Source organism: Delphinus delphis, chromosome 4, assembly GCF_949987515.2.
Source record: "Delphinus delphis chromosome 4, mDelDel1.2, whole genome shotgun sequence".
In the NCBI taxonomy this organism is placed as follows: domain Eukaryota; kingdom Metazoa; phylum Chordata; class Mammalia; order Artiodactyla; family Delphinidae; genus Delphinus; species Delphinus delphis.
This window is the reverse complement of record NC_082686.1, coordinates 83,712,138-83,733,719: the sequence shown is the minus strand read 5'-3', so window position 1 is coordinate 83,733,719 and position 21,582 is coordinate 83,712,138. Positions and strand designations below refer to the sequence as shown.

Here is a 21,582-nt window from a genome sequence, read left to right as displayed (position 1 = left end):
TTAGGACAGCTCCCCTTTCTTCTTCCCCTCAAAAAACTCTGAAGATTAAAGGTCATGAAGGGCTCTTCGCCCTGGAACCCATGAGAGGAAAAGAACCCCACAGAAGGAAACATCCATGGCACACGCAGGCAACCTAAGGAGGCTAAACACAGCATGCCCCTACCCCAGTTGGATCCCAGCCCAAGGGGCGGAGGAAACAGGGACCACACCCCCGCGGGCATGGAGCCTCATTGGCCAATCGCCGCTACTGCAGCTCTGCTCTGTTCTTTGATTGGTTTTAGTGGTGACGCCCCCTCCCGAATGCCTCGCTCGGATTGGCTATTTCTTGGTTCGGACTGGATGGAGACCAGAGGAGGACAAGAGACTTCTATGCGTTATGGAGGGACGATTTGGGTGACATCTGAGACGCAGCCGCACTTCGACAAGCGTCCGGGCTCCAGGAACATGGCGGCGGCCTCTGTGGTGTCGATGCTCCTGGTGGCGACTGAGAGGAACCAGTGGCAGTCATTCCAGAGCCCGCTGCTGCTGCTGCCGCTGCCGCTGCCGAGGCAACGGTGGGTGGTAGGACGGCTGTGTTTCTGCCCAGGGATGGGGGCGTGGGGTGTTGGCCGGCCTGAGCTGTGAAAGAGTTGCGGAGGTACCGGAGGCTCGGTAGAATCTGCTTGTCAGGGGATTCTGCTTTCAGTCCCACCCCTGAGAAGGAGTCCTCCTACACCCAGCCCTTCCCTTTCTTTCCCCTCCCTAGGTTCACTCTTCAGCCCGCCCTTTGCCTTCGTTTTCTCCACTTAGGGGTGGGGGTGGGGGGAAGGGAGCTGGGCCTGCCATCCTCCGTGCTCCCCTACCTATGCGGGCAAGAATAGGGTTGCCAGATTTAGCAATAAAAATACAGAATGCTAGCTAAAATTTAAATTTCAGAAAAACAACACAATTTTTTTTAGTAAAAATATGTCTCTGATATCAAATAAAATTAAAATATAAAACATTATTTTTTATTTGTCTGAAATTTAACTGTGCGTCCTGTTTTTTAGCTGGCAATCCTAGGCAAGAATACCATTTATACACCTCCTAACCATTTACAGTGTCCTTTCATAGCACTCCCTGTATGGGGAGTGTTATAATCCGTGTTCCGATGAAACCCAAAAGGTCTAATCCAAGGTTATGCAACCAGTAAGTAATGGGGCCAGGACACTTTAAAACCCAATTTCAGGGCTTCCCTAGTGGCGCAGTGGTTGAGAGTCCGCCTGTCGATGCAGGGGACACGGGTTCGTGCCCCTGTCCGGGAAGATCCCACATGCCGCGGAGCGGCTGGGCCCGTGAACCATGGCCGCTGTGCCTGCGTGTCCGGAGCCTGTGCTCCGCAACGGGAGAGGCCACAACAGTGAGAGGCCCGCCTACCGCAAAAAAAAAAAAAAAAAAAAAAAAAAAAAAAAAGCCAATTTCAGTTCTGTTGTCCCTCTCAGGTGTGCAATTCAAAGAAAGATTTCCTGGGGAGCTCTTATAATTGTTGGAAGGAATCTACTTAACAAAAGCAAATTTATCTTTCAGAGGGGCTGGAGAGTTGTTTTATATTCAGGTTCTCTGCTGTGGCGTTTACTTTATATTTGGGGGAAGAAACTGTATTAAACTGTCAAGGTAGTGATTAAGGCAATGAAGTGTACTCTGGAATGAGACACACCTGGGTTCAAAGCGTAGCTTTGCCACTTTGATGGCAGTAGGCAAGTTATGTAATCTTTCTGGGCCTCCATTTCCTCTTTAAAATAGAAATGATAATAATTGTATCCACGTCATAGGATTGTTGTATAAAATTCTTGTCCAGTGCCTGGGACACTGAAATTAGTTAATTTTAACTATGATTAGCCATTATACTTTGACTTTTAGTAAATGTGAATTTTTGGCATAAATCATTAAATAATTAACTATATTTTTAATAGATCTTTATTGGAGTATAACTGCTTCACAATACTGTGTTAGTTTCTGTTGCACAACAAAGGGAATCAGCCATATGCATACACATGTCCCCCTATCCCCTCCCTCTTGAGCCTCCCTCCCATCCTCCCTATCCTACCCTTCTAGGTCATGCAAAGCATCAAGCCGATCTCCCTGTGCTATGCAGCTGCTTCCCACCAGCCAACTATTTTACATTCGATAGTGTATATATGTAGATGCTACTCTCACTTCACCCCAGCTTCACCCTCCCACCCCACGTCCTCAAGTCCATTTTCTATGTCTTCCTCTTTATTCCTGCCCTGCAACTAGGTTCATCAGTACCATTTTTTTTAAATTTCATATATATGCTTTAGCATACAGTATTTGTTTTTCTCTTTCCGACTTAACTTCACTCTGTATGACAGACTCTAGGTCCATCCACCTCACTACCAATAACTCAATTTCATTTCTTTTTATGGCTGAGTAATATTCCATGGTATATATATGCCACATCTTCTTTACCCATTCATCTGTCGATGGACATTTAGGTTTGTTCCATGTCCTGGCTATTGTAACTAGTGCTGCAATGAACGTTGTGGTACATATCTCTTTCTGAATTATGGTTTTCTCAGGGTATATGCCCAGTAGTAGGATTGCTGAGTCATATGGTAGTTCTATTTTTAGTTTTTTAAGTAACCTCCATACTGTTTTCCATAGTGGTTGTATCAGTTTACATTCCCACCAACAGTGCAAGAGGGTTCCCTTTTCACCACACCCCTTCCAGCATTTATTGTTTCTAGATTTTTTGTTAATGGCCATTCTGACTGGCATGAGTGAGGTGATACCTCATTTTAGTTTTGATATGCATTTCTCTAATAATTAGTGATGTTGAGCATCTTTTCATGTGCCTCTTGGCCATCTGTATGTCTTCCTTGGTGAAATGTCTATTTAGGTCTTCCACCCATTTTTTAACTGGATTGTTTGTTTGTTTTTAATATTGAGCTCCATGAGCTGTTTGTATATTTTGGAGATTAATCCTTTGTTGTTTCATTTGCAAATGTTTTCTCCCATTCTGAGGGTTGTCTTTTTGTCTTGTTTATGGTTTCCTTTGCTGTGCAAAAGCTTTTAAGTTTCATTAAGTCCCATTTGTTTATTATTTTTTTTTATTTCCATTACTCTAGGAGGTGGGTCAAAAAAGATCTTGCTGTGGTTTATGTCAAAGAGTGTTTTCCCTGTTTTCCTCTAAGAGTATTATAGTGTCTGGTCTTACATTTGGGTCTTTAATCCATTTGGAGTTTATTTTTGTGTATGGTGTTAGGTAGTGTTCTAATTTCATTCTTTTACATATAGCTGTCCAGTTTTCCCAGCACCACTTATTGAAGAGGCTATCTTTTCTCCATTGTATATTCTTGCCTCCTTTGTTAAATTAGGTGCCCAAATGTGCATGGGTTTATCTCTGGGCATTCTATCCTGTACCATCGAGCTATATTTCTGTTTTTGTCCCAGTACCATACTGTCTTGATTAGTGTAGCTTTGTGGTATAGTTTCAAGTCAGGGAGCCTAATTCCTCCAACTCCGTTTTTCTTTCTCAAGATTGCTTTGTCTATTCAGGGTCTTTTGTGTTTCCATACAAATTGTAAAATTTTTTGTTCTAATTTTGTGAAGAATGCCATTGGTAGTTTGATAGGGACTGTATTGAATCTGTAGATTGCTTTAGGTAGTATAGTCATTTTCAAAATATTGATACTTCCAATCCAGAAACATGGTATATTTCTCCATCTGTTTATGTCATCTTTGATTTCTTTCATCAGTGTTGTATAGTTTTCTGAGTACAAGTCTTTGCCTCCTTAGGCAGGTTTATTCCTAGGTATTTTATTCTTTTTGTTGCAGTGGTAAATGGGAGTGTTTCCTTAATTTCTCTTTCTGATTTTTCATTGTTGGTATATAGGAATGCCAGAGATTTCTGTGCATTAATTTTGTATCCTGCAGCCTTACCAAATTCATTGATTAGTTCGAGTAGTTTTCTGGTGGCCTCTTTAGGATTTTCTATGTATATTATCATGTCATAGGCAAACAGTGACAGTTTTACTTCTTCTTTTCCAATTTGTATTCCTTTTATTTCTTTTTCTTCTCTGATTGCTGTGGCTAGGACTTCCAAAGCTATGTTGAAAAAGAGTGGCGAGAGTGGACATCCTTGTCTTTTTCCTGATCTTAGTCGAAATGCTTTTAGTTTTTCACCATTGAGTATGATGCTTGCTGTAGGTTTGTCATATATGGCCTTTATTATGTTGAGGTAGATCCCCTCTATGCCCATTTTCTGAAGAGTTTTTATAATAACTGGGTGTTGAATTTTTTCAAAAGCTTTTTCTGCATCTATTGAGATGATCATGTGGTTTTTATTCCTTAATTTGTTAATGTGGTGTATCACATTGATTGATTTGCATATATTGAAGAATCTTTGCATCCCTGGGATAAATCCCACTTGATCATGGTGTATGATCCTTTTAATGTGTTGAGGAGGGGAAAAAAGCGGGCGGGGGGGGGCAGGCTTCCTGGGCTCCAGTGGGTGGGGCAAACATCCTCCTCTCCTCTCCTGCTCTTCTGGTCTGGGAGGGCCCCTCCCTGGGGGGGCCCCCGGGCCTCCCTCCTATGCCCAGAGGACCAATGCGGCAGGCTGGGGTGGGGGGTGCCCTTGGAGGGCAGGGGACCGGCCTGGGAGCTCAGCAGGTTCCCCGTGCCTGAGTGGGTGGGGCAATCACTCTCCACTCCTCTCCCGCTCCTTCCAGAGGGCCCCTCCCACCTGCCTCTCCTGATCTCCCCAGCCTCAGGGGCGCCGTTCCTGTCTTGCCTCCACTTCTCCTCCCCGCTCAGTCCCCCTACCTCCTACTGGTTCACTTTGGGGTTCCTCCCATCTCCTTGGGCATCAGAGTCCGCCACCAGCGGCCGGCAGGCACCCTAGTTGTGGGGAGACGCTAACTTCATGGCTTCCCACACCGCCATCTTGACTCCACCTCCCTAAATATTTTAATTTTAAGTTGAAAAAAGCCAGGTAATTAAGAATGTTATGAATATTGTGAATTTCAGTGAAAAGAAATGTACTGTTCAATAATAGTTAAAACAGATACCTTAGACCAAAATATACCAATTTTACCAAATCAGTATCTGTAAGCCAGGCTAATATAATAAAATATTTATATGTTAGTCTCAGTAATTGCTCCCCATGTATAATTTTATATGGTTTTCATTGTCATTGTGTTATAAACAGGAAGAAACATTAACAAGCCCCAAGGGAAAGAAAATGACTACAGGGTGAGGGATAAAGCCAGAAAGTAGGTTTATGGTCAGCTATTTATGGTGAAGTAGACTTAGTATATTTTAAAAACCAAATGTCAAGCTTCGTAGGAGTTTTATATTTCTTTGTATATTGTTTTATTTCCTTAGCATTTACAGTGTTAACATAGTTCACTTACAAACCATTCTCTAAAATTCCTCTTGGGAACTTTTCCCAGTTTTTCTCCAAAAATACTACAAAACTTTGCCACCACCTTGAAGAGAATGTGGAATTATGAAAACTGAAGGTCTAATCTTAGCAACTACTCACTATTACCCACGTGATCGTAAACAAGTCACTTAACATATCTGAGACTTTATCTCTAAAATCATAACTAACGAAAACCTACTCTGTCATCCCCAAGGTTTATAAATGCTACCAATTATTACTAGCTGTTATCCAACAGGGAAAACTTCAACCATAGATGAATCCAACTGTCTGTATTCTTCTGCCTGCAGCAAGCCTCCCAGAAGAGCTGGAGAAACTTGCACACTTGAAAGACTTGGTACTAAAATAAATTCATGGTAGTCAACTTCACCTGGGTTTTCACACTGCACAGCAGGCCCATTGTGCTTCTCTAGCCCCCTCATTCTTCCTGTTTATGCAACTGCTGTTTCAAATCCTCTTCACTTTTTTCAAGCCTGTGACTTCCCTAATAAGCCATTTTCAGCAAATGGTCTCAATGTTACTGAGAAAATAGAATACCCAAGCTTCTGAGCTTCCTGCCAGCAAAGCTGCCCACCCACCTTCATCTGCAGCCATCCAACTTCCATCGAAGTCTAGTCCCTTTGCCTGTGCTCTGAATCCTTCCCCTCTCACCATCTCAGGGATCTCTACCATCAGTTATCACTTCTATCACCTGGATGGTTAACCACTCCCTCTTTACTAAATCCTTCCCACCAGTATTTTAATATTCCGTAGTCTCTTCTTCAGGGAGTAAGTCCCTGTTTTTCCTCGCACCTAACACTCTCTTTCTTTTCCCATTTTTAATCAGTTTTTTAAGAACTGTCTACCCTGAGGTTTCTATTTCTTTACTTCCCATTCTCTTCTCAACCTGTTGTTCTTCTGTCCTCACCCCTCTCCTGAAACTATTCCTGCTAAGGTTACCAATAATTTTCTTGTCCCTAAAGCCAATGGATTCTTGACCTCTTAGCAACATTTAACACCCTAATCCAGTGTTTGGGCAAACTACAGCATGTGAACCAAATCCAGCTTCAGCATGTTTTTATGTGGCCTGTGAGCCAAATATATTTTTAATCTATCTGGCCCTTTTCAGAAAAAGGTTGCCAACCATTCTCAGGTCACACCCTTCTTTTAGAATAAATTCTTCTCTTGGCTCTTCTCTTTTAAGTAAGTCTAGTTTTCCTTTTACTCTCTCTTCTCTTTCTCAGTCTCTTGCTAGATTACCAGACCCTTAGATGTTGGAACTCCTCAACACTTTATGTTGGAAGTGGGATCTTCTGGATCTCATCTACTCCTATAGCTTTGTTGAAAACCCCCATATTCTGTCTCTAACTCAGATTTCTTCTGAACATCACATGTTGTTCAACTGCCTACTCAACATCTCCACTTGGTGTGCTACAGATACCCCAAACTCAATATATTTGAAATTTAACTCACAATCCTGTGCTAATCCTGCTTTTCCCTGCAGACTGTCATAATTCAGTAGATTATAACATCATTGCCCACAAAGTTAATGTCAGAAATTTGGGAGTCCTTGAACATCTCTCCCTCTCCCTCCCTCATTTTGTTCCACCCACATCTGAGTAATCACCAAGTGCTATTCTATTGCCTACATGTTTTTTAATCTAATTAATTCATTCTGCCCAATACCACCACACACTTAGGTCAGAAACACCATCATCTGGTCAAATGCTTTAACCTACTAAGTGGCATTCCTATTTCTCTAAAAAAACAACAAAACAAAAACAAAACAAAAAAAATGGTTTTAATTGAGATATAACTCATATATCATAGAAGTTACCCCAAATTTTACAATTTAGTAGTTTTCAGTATATTCACAAGGTTCAAACATCTGTGGTATGTGTCTGGTATTTTTGCCATAAGCATCTTTGCTGTAGACATTTTTGCTGCATAACCAAGTGGTCATAAGGCAATTTTGCCATAAAAGATAAAATAACTAGTTGACAGGTTGGTTTGATAGTCTGGTTTCAACTGGGTGACAGTTTAGTTTCAGTTCTCCATTGACACAGTACTCCTATTTTTATATTACATAAATCTTAGCCCTCATAATGATCTACACAGTGACGAGTAGACATGGTGGTCTTAAAATAGTAGATGATAACAGCTACGTATCAACTTGATAGAAAATATGGTGTTAAAACTTACTGGAAGTGTGAAATGAGAGAGTTTAAAGCCAGGTTATATACTATACTAGAAAATGATAAAATATCATTTGCAAATCCTTCAGTGGTTTGAAGGTACAGTGTTGAACCCACATTTCCCATAGAACTTTGGAACATTGATTAACAGACTTGTGATAACACACCAAAAACAAACGGTGTAGAGGCTCCATTATAAACATTCATCCCAGTGTTTGGAAACTGATACCTCTCTTAATGAAGGAAGAAATGGTAGCGAAAAAGGAAAAGTGCTATGCCAAATGAGGAGACAGATTGACATGCATTAAAAACTATGTATAAAATAGCATTCTCTTACATCATAGTACAGTTATCAAAATCAAGAAATTAATTTTGATGCAATATTATTATCTAATCAGCAGACTTATTAAGATTTAGCCAGTTGTCCAACAAATGTACATTTTACCAAAAGAAAAACTGGTTTGGGGTGGGACAAAAAAAAAAAAAGAAAAGAAAAGCTGCTTTTTTAGTGGTCTATAGTCTAATCCAGGATCACATGTTGAATTTAGTTGTCATGTCTCTTTGATCTGCCTCATTCTGGAACAAGTGCTCATTTTTAGTCTTTCATGACTTTAATAAGATGAGATGATGAAGTGTTTTTTAGTATTCATGATGCATCCACAATAGAGAGCTCTACTTGATACTGAAACACAACAGTAGAGGATGGTGTCAGTCACTGAGCATGTAGGCCAGTTTCTTTGGTGAATATCCCCCTTGTCCTCACTAGGGAGCCAGCAAGCTGGTATATCCACCTTCAGTCACTGATGTAGGGCTTCCCCCAGGGGGACATAAATTCCCAGATGCTTCAGGTTTTACAAAAGTGAAGAACAGCTTATGACTTAGTATAAAGAACCTTTTTAAAAACTATTGTCCATGCATGCATAGAGTTTTTGGTTTTGTTTCAAATTAAACTAGGCTTGCATTTATGGTTTGCAGGGCTGTACTCAGTAGACTGAGAAACTAAAGCTTTCTTTCTTTCAGGATACATGCACTTTGTGTTATTGTTGTTAAGTTTAAATGCAATTTTGCAACATGAAAAATGCAGTATCTGTAATTAGTTGGGAATCTTTGTCATTTGTGATACATCTGTTGCCTGCTGTCTGTTTTCAAAGCTTACTGCTATGTTAGCTATGAAATAAAGCTTTTCTTAGCAAAGCTTTAGGCTTTATTAAGATCAGGGCTATATAAGTTTCCTATTGGAAAGATATTTATTTTTAAAGTGAATGATAATCAAGGAATACATATCAGAACAATTTGCCTTGGAGCTGTAAATGTAGAGCTTATTTCACTACTTACATGTCTTACATGTAAAAGAAAAATGTAGGAACTGTTTGTTCTTTAATTGTTTGGTTCTTTAATTATCTAGCTGGTATCTCTAGGAAACTAAGGATCCCAAGTTTGAAAAGGCACAAAAATTTAATTAAAGATGAGATGCTTATATATAACACAGGGAACTCTACTCAGTACTCAGTAATGGCCTATATGGGAAAAGAATCTAAAAAAGAGTGCATATATGTATATGTATAACAGATCCACTTTGCTGTACACCTAAAACTAACACAACATTATAAATCAACTACACCCCAATAAAAAATTTTTTTAAATGAGTTGCTTAAAGGGATTTTATCTTGAAGCAGTTTAATTTGTCTGCATTGTAAGCTTGGAAGTGATTCTGCATTGTGCTGCATAAAAGCTGTTCGCAGACCAGAATTTTAAACTAAATATGAACAGTTTAGCATTTAGCCATGTGCTTTGAAAGTCATTTGATGGAGCCTTTATTTGTGTAACGTAATAATTTAAGCTTTTGACTTTTAGATCCAAAAGGTAGTTCTGGCACTTGGATACTACTATGTTGGAGCAACTTGTCATGCCTGCATTGTGTGGAACCAGTGTTCAAAATAAAATGCAAAAACTTCAGGATTGTGGAGGAGGGAGCACACGATGTCCTGGTACTCCAGGGAGGCCATTTGATATGTTAAATAGAATATATCATTGTAAGTATTGCCATATTTTTCCTAGGGCATATTTTAACCCGTGATATTTGGGTTATGGGAGGGAAAATAATTATCCTAATCGTTTAAGCCAGTTGCCATGCATGAATATCTAGAGGTGATACTAATACTTTTCTTTAATAGGCTTTATTTTTTAGAACAGTTTTAGATTTATAGGAAGATTGAGAAGAGAGTTCCCAGCTTCCTATAGTGTTAACAGCTTACATTAGTATGGCACATTTGTTAAAATTAATGAACCAACACTGACACATTATTATGAACTAAAGTCCAGAATTTATTCAGGTTTCCTTAGTTTTCGCCTAATGTTCTTTTTCTATTCCAGGATCCCAATCAGGATACCACGTGACATTTGATTGTCATGCCTCCTTAAGCTCTTCTTGGCTGTAACAGTTATTCAAATATTTCCTTTTTTTTGATGACCTTCACCATTTTTAAAAAATTTATTTATTTTATTTATTTATTTTTGGCTGCATTGGGTCTTCATTGCTACGTGTGGGCTTTCTCTAGTTGTGGCGAGCAGGGGCTACTCTTTGTTGCGGTGTATGGACTTCTCATTGTGGCGGCTTCTCGTGTTGTGGAACATGGGCTCTAGGCATGTGGGCTTCAGTAGTTGTGGCACACGGGCTCAGTAGTTGTGGCTCGCGGGCTTTAGAGTGCAGACTCAGTAGTTGTGACGCATGGGCTTAGTTGCTCTGCGGTATGTGGGATCTTCCTGGACCAGGGCTCGAACCCATGTCCCTGCATTAGCAGGTGGATTCTTAACCACTCTGCCACCAGGGAAGCCTGACCTTCACCATTTTGAGAAGCACTGGTCAGATATTTAGTAGGATGCACTTGTGTTGGAATTTGTCTGATGTTTTTCTCAAGATAAGACTGTAGTTATGGGTGTTGGGGAGGAAGACCACAGAGGTAAAGTAACATTTTCATCTCATTCTATTCTATCTATTCTATCTCATTCTATTTCATCTCATTCTACCTCACCTGGCTGAGGTAGTTTGTCAGGTTTCTTCACATAAACTTATTCTTCCCCCCTCTCCTTCTGTACTGTAGTCTCTGGAAGGAAGTCTCTATGCACAACCCACTCTTAAGTAAGACTTTTTTTTTCGCTTTCCAAAATGGATCAAGATGCTTATTTTGGATGAAGCCAGTAAAAATGTTGAGCCAAAGGATTAAAGGTCAAATCCACGAGATTTACCAGAAATCAAACACAAGGACTCAGGTGTGCACGTGATTTTTCTGCAGCTGGCAGGTTGGGTTCATTGTTACAATATAGCTGTAAAGTGCTATATTGTCCTTTCCTCTGCCGAAAGCAATTGTGTCCTACAATCTCTGTCTAGCTCAGTTCTGTAGTAAGACAGGGACGCTTGGTCTCAAACATTATTTCTCTAAGTATTATTATGAAAACTGTTATAATTGATATGTCAACATAGTCATTGTCTCTTTTTTAAGGTTGTGTTGCTTTCTGCCTTAGTGCCAATTGATATGCTGAAGACCTCAAAAAGTTCCTGAGAAATCCATTTCAAATTCTGGTGAAGAAAGAAGAGCTGACCTCTGAAAAGGTGAATATCTTATAATAATTTTGAAAGAGGGTAATGTTTTTCTAATTGATATACATAAAAATTATAGCCAGGATTATTTTTTTAACTTATTTAATCTCTGTGCTAAAATTGCGGTAACTAGTATCTGTAGTGTCTTAGTGCTTGTAATAAAGCTGACAGAGTAAACGCAAGGAAAAAAACAACCATACCAGATAGTAGAAAAACTGCAGGTAACTCCAGGGTATTTTGTTCTAAGATTTGGTACAGAATTTAGGCAGAATTAATAGAATGAATTTCTCTAACTGGTTCCTTCCAATGGTAGGGATAGAGAAGTCAAATGGCTTTTTATTCTGACTCTGATCTGAATTAACATTTTCCTCTCTGAAATACTGTAGGGAAGGAATTGTATGCTCTTTGTGACATATGAGAGACCGGCCAGTAAACAGGCTGTTCTTTTTCAGAACACAGACAAAGGGTAGACTGGCTCTGAGAAAACGCATGCCAGGAATTTCAGTTCTGATGTGGCAAGAGCTGTTCTTGCCTAGTATTGCTACTTAAGACACTGTTAATTTCTAATTATTTCCTTAAAAACTGAAGCAGGATCTAGTTACAATGTAGCTGTGAAGTGCCGCATTGTCTTTGCCCCCTGCTCAAAATAAGACTGTTTCCTTTCAAGCCCTGTTAGCCATGGTGCTGTAGCAGCCAGGGATGCATGGTCTCATACACATGTACCAATTTAAACCCTGACTCAACAAATGACTCCTGAGAGTTAAGGCTTATTAATATTTTACAGGTGGTGACAGAAAGAGCATTACCAAGAGGGAATTCAGATAAGGGACCAACCGCATTTTGATTACTACTGACTTACTGGCATTTAATTTAATTACAATATTTACCTACTAAAAGATGGTTTCAAGGGGAAGATTTTTCATCATCTTTGTCAGCTCAAGCTACGTGGGGGAATAAAGACCATACTCCAGTGAGCTGTGTGATATATATGCAGTTCGCTACTATTTTGTGCCCTGAAAGATTGTATAGAAGTTGCTTTTTGAATCAGAATTTGAACAGATATTATCATATCTCAGGCTCATGATTTTTATGTACAACTAATGTCTATGGTTATAAACTATGACTTGCCCACTACTTATGAAAACTATATTTTCAGTTGAGTATTTGTCATCTTCATTGAATTACTTGCTTTTATTCTGGAAAAATAAATTCATGTGTTGCTTTTCAAGTATGATTTTGTCAGCCAGACAACCTTGAATCAGGAAATGTAGTAACACATAAGTCGTATTTAAATTGTACTTGGAAATATTCGTGGTTAAACAGAACACAGTGGGAAAACAATGTGAAATGTAGCCCAGATTTTGGACCCTACAGAGTAGATATTCAAAGGGAAAATCAATAATGCTGTTAGATCTGGTTGTCTTAACTTACACGAGTCTTTTTTTTTTTTTTTAAGTCATGTTGCTCATGTCTTGTGCTTTCTTGGTGATTCCTCTGTAATTAAGATGTTTCTCAGCATTTTCTGGTGGCAATTTGTATTGACCCTGGCTTAGTTACAGTAGCTTTATCACTAAATAAATTGAATTATGTCTTGCTACTAATATAAAAATAACTTGTCAAAAAATATAGTAGTTGGTAAGAATAGATAATGAGGTGATGCTCAGACATGGCACTGGCCTGATTTAGGACATAGATTCATAAGTGAAATAGCATGTTGTTTGGTTAAAGAGCAAGTCAGTATTCTCATATTTGTTTTCCTCTTGTACTGGTTATTTGGTATTTTAAGTTGCTCCAGCCAAGACATTTTTGATTGGTTCTATCATCTGTTTTAGTAGAAAGCTATGGTGGTAAACATATCTCAGGCATCTGCTACAGTGTATGAGGTGACCTGAGCAGAAAGCAATGATAAATACGGGTTACCATAATAAATTTTTAGAGGTTTCCCCCACACTGGAAAATGTTTTAAGTCCTGGATCAAATCTGTCCAATAGAACTTTCTGTAGTGAGGGAAATGTTTTATATCTGCACTGCCCAACACAGTAGTGACAGGCCATGTGCGGCTACTGAAATATGATTAATGCAACTGAGGAGCTAAATTTTCATTTTAGTTTAAATAGCCACATGTAGCTAGTGGCTATTGCATTGGACAGCATAGTCCTAAACAATAGTTAACATTCCAGAGTTTATATTTTCAGTTTAGAGTTCCAAAATTGTGTCAAAATGGATTACACAGCTGTTCCTTTTGTTTCGTCCCTGGTATTTATGTTTGTCCCAGGCTGACACCTGCTCTTGGCCCACTTCGGTAGGGGCTTTAATTTCGCTACCCCAAACACAATACTGTCATCTGCTCTGTAAGTAATAACACTCAAGCCACCTGATAGAATCTGATCTTGCAACCAGAAGAATCTTTTTGAGCTAACCACAAAAGATATCTTTTCTTTTTCTCTAGATATTGTGACTAGGATCTAGTACTCCAATTAGAAGTCCTCTAAGTATAATCTTGGCAAATAAACAGCCACCGATGGTTAACAAGTAGCTCATATCATTAGTACTTTATGTAGTACTTGATAAGTGATATTCTGATTAATAATTTTTCTTTTGTTCAGAATTGGCAGTGAGAGTCAATTTGGGAGGAAGGCTGTGGCCTTAAACATTGAAGAAAAGAAGAAGACTCTTTGTGACACTGAGCCTTTCTACCATACTACACTGGAGGAAATGCCAATGAATGTGGATGACCTAATTTAATTCCTGGGATGAAATGGTTTTGAATGTAGTGCTTGCTGTTGGTGAATAGGCAATCACAAGGTGCATCATGCTTCTTTTGGGGGAAATATTTGAAGTTTTGTCTCAATGCTCATAACAGATCAAAAATATAGATTTTGATAGCAAAGCAACTTCAGCCATGAGCTCATGTGAGGAAAGTCATTGGCTTTATCCTCTTTAGAATTAGACTGTTGGGGTAGCTATGAAAGATGGGCTTGTACCCAATCGAAAAATGGGCAGAAGACCTAAATATACATTTCTCCAAAGAAGACATACAGATGGCCAACAGGCAAATGAAAAAAGTCTCAACATGGCTAATTATCAGAGATAATGCAAATCAAAACTACAATGAGATACTGCCTCACACCAGTCAGAATAGCCATCATTAAAAAGTCTACAAATAGCAAATGCTGGAGAGGGTGTGGAGAAGAGGGAACCCTCTTACACTGTTGGTGGAAATGTAAATTGGTGCAGCCACTATGGAGAACAGTATGGAGGTTCCTCAAGAAACTAAAAATAGAATTACCATATGATCCAGCAATCCCACTCCTGGGCATATATCCAGACAAAACTATAATTCAAAAAGATACATGTACCCCTATGGTCATAGCAGCACTATTCACAATAGCCAAGACACGGAAACCACCTAAATGTCCACCTAGAGACGAATGGATAAAGAAGATGTGGTACATATAATACAATGGAATACTACTCAGCCATAAAAAAGAATGAAATAATGCCATTTGCAGCAACATGGATGGAACTGGAGATTATCATACTAAGTGAAGAAGTCAGAAAGAGAAAGAAAAATACCATATGATATCACTTATATGTGGAATCTAAAATATGACACAAATGAACCTACCTACGAAACAGAAACAGACTCACAGACATAGAGAACAGACCTGTGTTTGCCAAGGCAGTGGGGGTGGGGAGAGGAGAGATGGATTGGGAGGTTGGGGTTAGCAGATGCAAACTATTATATACAGGATGGATAAACAACGAGGTCCTACTGTAGAGCACAGGGAACTATATTCAACATCCTGTGATAAAACATATTGGAAAAGACTATGAAAAAGAATACATATTTATGTATAACTGAATCACTTTGCTGTAGAGCAGAAATTAACTCAACATTGTAAATCAACTATACTTCAATTTAAGAAAAAGATGGGGTTGTAAATCTTAGAATTTTATCTCCTAGTTCTCTACACATGGTTATATTGAGTGTTCACTATCATTTAATAATATACTTGTTGACTGAAAGATACGTGCTGTATAAAAACAGCCAATTATATTAAACTAGTATATCTGCTGTTATTGTGTTAGTCATTAGACTGAATGGAACTAACTTTAAAATGATTTTTTAAGAAAATATTTGAATTTATTTTGTTTGGTATCGTTTTTATTCAGTAAGGCATTTTATTAGTGGTAAGTGTAAACTAGAGTCTTTTGCTAAACACCAGCAACAATCATGTCCTACAGTTAAATCTCAGAAAAATTGCTGTATTGTATATTGAATTTTCAATAAATTAAAATGACGTATTTTTTCTTTAAAGTTGTTTGGTCCTTATTCCTTAAAGATCTGTACTTCTTGCCATAACTCCATATTTGCAAAGGAAAAGGTTAAAACAGCACTGTAGTAAATGTTTTACTCTAGTTGTAAAATTACAGAGGACACAATGAACGTGGCTTTCCATAAAAAGTTTTAATAGTTCCAAGTTAGCTGCTACATGGCAGTAGCACAAAGACTGATCAACTGCAGATTTCATCAGTACTATCTACTAAGCATTATCTGCTTCTTTGAGAAAAAAGCAGCATTAGAATGTAAGATTCCTCCCTCTTCTGGTATGGCAAACATTTCCTTGTATATGCCATGTAGCTACTCAACAGCAAATTTTTTGTTAATAAGCAGTAAATTTCTTTTTCCATAACAATAACATGGAGTTGCTATAGTAGATTCCATTACAGAAGGAATGAGTATGATCCTTGTTTTCTCCTTCTCACAAATTACTTATTAAGCAATCTTTTTTCTTGACCACAGTTTATAATTTGTCAAAAGAACAATGCTGACAGACAGTGACTATTCCACCAGTTGCTTTGATTGGTATCAGATAGGAAAAAAAATATGGTAATGAATTTCTAGGGAAAAGCAGCACCCTTGTCCTTTCTCAGTCCTAGAACTGATGCTTGCCACTGTCGACTGGAAAATAATGTACAGTGTAAGACCAGTGAGTTTCAGTTTTATTCAGGGACCTTACTGAGGACTATAGCCTGGGCTATAGCCCAGAGCTTTTCAGATAGCTCTGAGGAACTGCTCTGAAGAGGTAGGGATTGGGGGAGCCAGTATATATATGATTTTTTTGGCTGGGAAATACACGTAGTCAAGCATATATATTGGTAAAAGATTACTGCTAATCACATATACAGAAAAAACCCAAATATCTCAAGATGATTATTTTTGTGCTTATCTATATATGGGAAGATGCAAGAATCTGGGGTCATTGAAATTCTTCCTTACATATGCATCTTAACTACTTAGGGGCCCATATATTCAAAAAACAAAATGCTTCATCCTGAATTCCTTTCAGGGTGTAACATCCTTTGTTTACACAACTTATCATAAAACTGCTGATGTGGCAAATAAGACAAATGCCAGAATCCTTGGAAGTATCAAATGAATTAAAAGTCACCACTGTCTTCAGTAAGTAAATTTTTGAAAGGAGATCCTAAAGAATGAGATGTAGGGGATGGCATCTACCTTAACATCTATTCCCTACAAAGACTGGAAGGCAGGTGGAGAGAACTACATAAAGATTAAACAAAATCCAACAAACATAACGTGTTGTATTAGGGAAAGGTATAAATAACTACAGAATTTACCAAAAGGCCTGCACAGCCCTGCTTAATAATGTGGATTTTATTCAGAATCAAAGTCAACTATTATCTCCATCTAAAGACATCTTTGATTACTTTCTTGAACTCAATAGCTTCCTCCACAACACTTCTGCCACCAGGGCCCCACTCTCACTTTTCTCCCTCCTAAGTATGTGGCCCTCTGCTATGCTCTTGTCACTCTTCTTAGGCTTCCTGTGTGCTCCTCCAAGCATTAGACCAACCACTCCTGGGATGTTTTCAGTCTGATGACTCTGGCACTACAATATGTTCAAAACTAAACTTACCATATTTCTCCAGTAATGCTTAGCTCATTACTTTGTACCTCCTTCTCTTATCTAGACTTTGGCAGTGGTCTCCAAATTTGCCTCCCTGCCCTTGGTCTTGCTTTATCCAATCCATTTACCACTCAGCCCCCAGAGTGGCCTCATAAAAATATAAATTATTCAATAGCTTTCCTTTTTTGCCCGGGATAAAGTCCAAAGTCAATAGCTTTCCTGCCTTTGGTGTTGCATCCAAAAAGTTATCACCAAACCCAAAGTCATCAAGATTTTCTCCTATGTTATTTTCCAGGAGTTTTATGGTTTTGTGTTTTATATTTAGGTCTGTAATCCATTTTGAGTTAATTTTTCTGATAGGTATAAGGTCTAGATTCATTTCTTTCCATGTGATGTCCAATTGTTCCAGCACCATTTGTTGAAAAGACTATCTTTTCTCCATTGCATTGCCTTTGCTCCTTTGTCAAAGATCAGATCAATATAATTGACTATATGTAGCTCTATTCCTGGGCTTTTGTAAGGGAAACTATTTTTCTCCTCTACTCACAGAATACTTCACTTCTAGGCACTTCCAAGTCATCAGATGTTGGGTTTTTTCAGTCTCCATACAGGATTTCATATCCGATTCTTCACCAGGCCTGCTGTAATCTGTTGGCAGTGATGTAACAAAATACCACAGACTGGGTGACTTATAAACAACAGAAATTTATTGCTCACAGTTCTGGAGGCTGGAAGTCTGAAATCAGGGTGCCAGCACAGTCAAGTGAGGACCCTATTCCTGGTCGAAGACTTCTAATTGTATCCTCACATAGCAGATGGGAAAATAGAGCTCTCTTGGGCCTCTTCTATAAGGGCACTAATCCCATTCATGAGCGCTCCATCCTTGGGACCTAACCAAAAGGCCCCAGCTACTAATACCATCATATGGGGCTTTAGGATTTTAACATATGAATTTTAGGGAGACACAAACATTCAAACCATAGTAATGCCTAATCCCCAATTCTTTTCTATCTATTGTGCAGAATGTACTATTTTGGTTTTTAAATTTCCTAATCCAATTGTAATAGTCCTTCCATCTGTCATTAAAATAACACAATCATTTAGCCTTCCTTTAAGGTGATGTCTACATCATGCCAGCTTTGGTATGGTCATCATTCTCATGATCATTATCTGAACTCTTAGCAAATACTGTCACACATTCATAGTGTCAAAATTAAACTAGCACTATCTCAACACAAAGCACAATTGTCAGTCTACAGGCCAAGTCAAAGACAACTGCTAACACTGACACTCCAAATACATTTAGGTTGTACACTTCAGGTGCATCACTTAGAGTAACACACAAATAGATAATCAATTATTGTGACTGCAAATCATGATTGCCAACATCAGCAGCAAGGAACAACAACAACAACAAAAAAAGCAACTCTGGAAGACATAATCTATGCTGTATCCACTCGATACTAAAAATAGTGTCACTTTCAGCTATTTGGGCACCTGCCACATGGACTTATACTTTTTCCCCCAACCTTCAGCATTCATTGCCTAAAACTGGGATTTTTTGTGTACCAGCTTCCAGGAATGCAGGACTTTCAGTGCTAACTCAACAGTCCTGGGCAAATCAGAACTGTTGGTCACTTTCCTCAGTTCAGTGTAGTTAGGAAGTTTTAAAACCAAACCCTCCCATCCACAGCAACTTCAATTGTTTAGCCACTGTTTACATAAACCATATCTAAACCCCAGTGACAGGGTTGTTGTGATGAGGGAAGATCTAGGAAAGGTAAACTCCTCTTTTAGAGTGCCCAGTTTCTCTTTCATAACAAAAGAACACCTCAACTCCTCCAAATTAAATATAGTCACTCATGGCCTTTCCCAACCAAAAGCAAATCATCTCCATGTATTGTATATTGGTTTGATATGATTTCAAATCCACTTTTTTATGACTTAAGTTGTTTTAATCCACTTGTTTATGACAAAGACAAACAAAAAGGAAATTGTTTTTAGATGTAAAGTTGTTTCCACATAAGAATGAAATAAGCTGTGTCAGGATGTCATCATCTCATCTGTGGGGTTAATAAGCACTCAGAGCTCAGCTGCTGAGAGGATGAGCTGGGGGTTATCAGTAAAAACACATGAAGAAGCAACTAGGATGAGGGGACATTTAGACTATAAATACCCAGAATGTGTAGGGACAATCCGAGACTTTCGGTTTGGGCAAAGCTAACCTTTGCTGATCTAGCTGTCTGAAGACTGTTGACAAAAATTAGTTGAGTCAATCAAAAAAAATTGAGTTTTGGGCTTCCCTGGTGGCACAGTGGTTGAGAGTCCGCCTGCCGATGCAAGGGACACGGGTTCGTGCCCTGGTCCGGGAAGATCCCACATGCCGCGGAGCGGCTGGGCTCGTGAGCCATGGCCGCTGAGCCTGCGCGTCTGGAGCCTGTGCTCCGCAACGGGAGAGGCCACAACAGCGAGAGGCCCGCGTACCGCAAAAAAAAAAAAAAAAAAAAAAAAATAGAGTTATTTGAACCAACTTGAGAATTATAACCTGGGAGACACTCTTTCAGAAAGCTCTAAGGACTGACTGTTCCCCCTGTTAGAAGTCAAACACAGTTAAATACTTTTAGAAACAAAGAGTTATATATCAGAGAAAATATATTGATAGTTTACATAGTCTAGATCTGCACATACAAGGTGATTAGTGGGTGATCGTGACCCCTTACAGGAAAAGAAAAGGAATATTTTCTCCTGAGGAGTTATCTTGCTGGCACTGGGAGAAAATTGGTCTTTTTGGTCCAGCAGGCATTCTTTTGTCTTCTAAGGAGATCTGGTTAATGTATGGTGCAGATGCACAATGCACACTAAAGGGAGGGGCTAGTGGCAGAAAGGGGCAGGGAGAGAATTTTATGTTTGAATTTTTTTTCTTGTCCTGCCTTAAAATAATTTTATTTCATCAAGACCTTGGGACATTGGCTCCTGCAGTGGTAAAGGAGACTCTTACCGGTAGTGGCAAAAAGCCTGCAGCGCCCCACCAGGATCTTCTAGCAGCTTATACCTGCGCCCTCGTTCCCTAGCAACCTGCTATAGCAACAGGGAACTTTTCACTTTCGGTTTGCTAGCAGCTGGACCTCAGCTCCTGATTGGTTAAGCCCACTCTCCCGAGAACCAACCTCAGAGAAAAGGTACACCTCAGGCGAAATGGGACTTTGTCATCTCCCCTCGCCTGCAACAATAGTGTAATTAATCTATCATATCTTTGTAGTGTTATTTCTTTATTGCCTTATTAAGAGACGTTATCATGTATGCTGTTGGCTTGTGAAATTATAATTCTTGTAGTGAACTTGTGTCAATCAAACTATTGGTAAAGACAGTATCAGTCTCTAAGCTTAATTTGCTGTCCCCAAAACAAAACACCATGATCTAAATTCATTCATTACAACTAAACAACATTGCCCCAGCCCTGGCTTTGCTGTTGGAGGCCACACCCAGGTGATGGAGGCCCACACTTCCAGTTCACACAGAGTCATAAAGCTTCTCTAAAGCACATCCTTGGAGGCAGAGTCAAGACGGAGGTGTGAGAAGAGGTGGAGTTAGAGTCCCCCCACAACTAGGGCACCTGCCGGCCTCTGGTGGGGGACTCTGATGCCCAAGGAGACGGGAGGAACCCCAAAGTGAACTGGTAGGACGTAGGGGGACTGAGGGGGAAGAGAAGTGGAGACCAGACAGGATCCACGCCCCTAAGGCAGGGGAGATCAGGAGATGCAGGTTGGGAGGGGCCCTCCGGGAGGAGTAGGAAAAGAGCAGAGGGTAATTGCCACACCCACTCAGGCTCAGGGAACCTGCTGAGCTCCCAGGCCAGTCCCCTGCCCTCCAAGGCCCCCTCCAGGCACGTGGGTCCTTGAGGGCATAGGAGGGAGTCCCCGGAGATCAGGAGAGGCAGGCGGGAGGGGCCCTCCCAGACCTGAGGAGCAGGAGAGGAGAGGAAGGCGTTTGCCCCGCCCACTCGAGCCCAGGAAGCCTGCTGGACTCCCAGGTGAGGTCCCCTGTCCTCTGAGACCAGGGGTGGGGGGCATGCCTGGGCCCCTTCTGTTCCTTGAGCTAAAGCCCCACCCTCCACAGCCCCTAGTGCCTTTTCCAGCCCTGTGGGTCCTAAGCATAGGCCCTGCTCACCACCCAAACCTCGCCCTTGCTTAGGCCCCACCCTCCACAGCCAAGGCCTTCCCCCCCCCACCCCGCTTTGTTTTTTTTTCTTTACCCTCCTCCTCTTTTTTACTATTGTGGTACTGATGTACCTTCCAGTTGTTGATTCATCTATATTTTTATTTTTATATTCTTCCTAACACATCTGTTACTTTCCTAATCTAATTTTATTTTTTACTTTGTTATTCTCTCTTCTCTCGCTCTCTTTTTTTTTTTTTTGCTGCCCCAGGCGGCTTGCGGGATCGTGGTTCA

General features: G+C 39.9%; 1 long non-coding RNA gene and 2 other non-coding genes across 6 annotated transcripts; all 3 read left to right on the top strand.

Annotated features, from left to right (window-relative positions):
* Positions 1-271: 271 nt before the first annotated feature.
* Positions 272-15,518, top strand: LOC132424892 (uncharacterized). 4 transcript variants are annotated; one of them, XR_009519300.1, is made up of 4 exons: positions 272-554; positions 9,454-9,632; positions 11,122-11,209; positions 13,804-15,518. It is a non-coding gene; the product is annotated as an uncharacterized lncRNA (long non-coding RNA). The 4 variants fall into 4 exon arrangements; XR_009519297.1 differs by having other exon boundaries at positions 11,100-11,209; XR_009519298.1 differs by lacking the exon at positions 9,454-9,632.
* On the top strand, positions 11,290-11,460 carry LOC132425173 (small nucleolar RNA SNORA81). Its single transcript, XR_009519370.1, has one exon. It is a non-coding gene; the product is annotated as a small nucleolar RNA SNORA81 (small nucleolar RNA).
* On the top strand, positions 11,783-11,914 carry LOC132425141 (small nucleolar RNA SNORA63). The gene has a single exon (XR_009519344.1). It is a non-coding gene; the product is annotated as a small nucleolar RNA SNORA63 (small nucleolar RNA).
* Positions 15,519-21,582: the final 6,064 nt, after the last annotated feature.